The sequence below is a fragment of the Carlito syrichta genome, unplaced genomic scaffold (genome assembly GCF_000164805.1).
Source record: "Carlito syrichta isolate Samal-C Ts95f unplaced genomic scaffold, Tarsius_syrichta-2.0.1 Scaffold314811, whole genome shotgun sequence".
Lineage (NCBI taxonomy): Eukaryota > Metazoa > Chordata > Mammalia > Primates > Tarsiidae > Carlito > Carlito syrichta.
In genome coordinates, this window is record NW_007258907.1 from 1,255,363 (window position 1) to 1,257,015 (window position 1,653).

Genomic DNA, 1,653 nt, shown 5'->3' on the forward strand with positions numbered 1-1,653 from the left:
TAGCCTGGTGGGTTTGGCACTTCTGAGACCCTGATATAAAATAACGGGATTGGATTAGGAAAGGCCTTTCACCTAGGAAGGCCTGTGGCTCTATCGTAAAAACCTAAAATACAATCAGTTAGCTCAGTTGCCTGCATTGTTATCTAGAATAATCATAATACACTATTATCATAATAGCAACAGGCTCTTCAATACATGTGACCCCAGATGGTTTGGGAAGCAGCTTGGAGTGACAGGAAATGCTCGGGTTTGTGGTTTAAAGCTTGAAAGCACCTTCTAAAAATATTGAGTAGTGATTGATAATCAACACGAACCATATAGGTTTACAATGAAAAAGGCAATTTGAAAACATGGGTTCACTTCAACTCCTCACCTCCACCCCATCAATCCCGTCAAGGAGGAGTTATCCATTTAGAGAACAGGGAGATTGAAAGTCTGGTCACCCAAGGCTTTGGCTGGGGTTGAGATTTTCAAAATATTTCCCTTTTCTAAGACCCACAGTGAATTTGGTACAGTTTTGGTGTTGAGTATATTCCATTGTCTCCTAATCCTACGAAAATTAATAGAAAAGTGTTATTTGGGCGTCATTTCATGCTTAACATTAATCTGAGTATTTGATGAAACACAACTTTATGTTGCCCCTCATGCCATATTAACTCAGATTACTGTAATAATTTAAAACAGTGCAGATACTTGTATCCGTATTGTTTTAAATACCCCATAAATTGAATCCAGCGTCAATCTGGCCAGCTCGGAATCTGCTGGAGAAGTGTGTAATGCCTTTGGAAAGCTACATACATCATCTTTTTGGAGTTTTCAGTATGTGAAGGGATGAAGCCAGCACTTATTAAGCACCTACTGTATGCCAGGACCTGTGCTGCACCATACTACTCCTAAGGTGGGGGTGTCTGAAACCTGTTACTTCCAGGTCGTAAGGGGTCTTGGGCTATTTCAATCTCATGCATTTTACTATCTTGACATGCAAATTCCGGGTAATTTTAGAAATAAAATAATATAATGAACGGGTTAGGGAGGGATTTTCTGAAATAACCATCCTTCCCAGCCATCCCAGAGACACTCCAAAACTATTTCTCACTATATATTACACATTTGCTTTGAACCCCAATCATTTGACCTTGACCCCTCTAAACTTATTTTATTATATTTTTAAAACTCTATATGAGTAACGCGGAAACCCTTTCTTCGGCACTTTTCGCCCCTGGAATCGCGTCAGTTTCTCAAAGTTCCAAAATAACCTTTCCCGGGCACGGATTCGTACCTCTGCTGGGGAAGGGCGGGGAGCCGCGCAAGACGTGCCGGTGTGGAGCGAGAGCCGGAGAGAACTTCCAGCGCGAAAGGAAAATAAAACTTGTGGCCGGTGTTTGTGCGGGAGGGTCTCCGCCATCCTGAAGCCCCCTGATCCTGGGGGGTATCGGAGGCCGCCCGAGGAGCGCCAGGGTGTGGGTTTGCTCCCGACGTCCTTGACCTAAATTTCTGTGCGGTGGCTGGAAACAGGGCGCAGAGCAGGGCGGGCGGCCGGTGCCATCCCCGGATCTCGGCGACAGGGGCCGGCAAACTTGAATGGAGAGGCCGAACTAGAAGGGGTGGGGGGCGTCTTCTCCCGGGTCCGGATGAGGAGCCGCAGCGAGCTCC

At 45.8% G+C, this 1,653-nt stretch overlaps 1 protein-coding gene across 1 annotated transcript in view; it reads left to right on the top strand.

The window, feature by feature from the left end:
• The first annotated feature begins 1,329 nt into the window (after positions 1–1,329).
• LOC110594360 (RNA-binding protein Musashi homolog 2-like) overlaps positions 1,330–1,653 on the top strand; it is a 6,441-nt gene continuing 6,117 nt past the window's right edge. The window contains exon 1 of the mRNA XM_021705912.1: positions 1,330–1,460. The gene's annotated coding sequence lies outside the window, so the exon portion shown is untranslated. The remainder of the gene's footprint in view (positions 1,461–1,653) is intronic.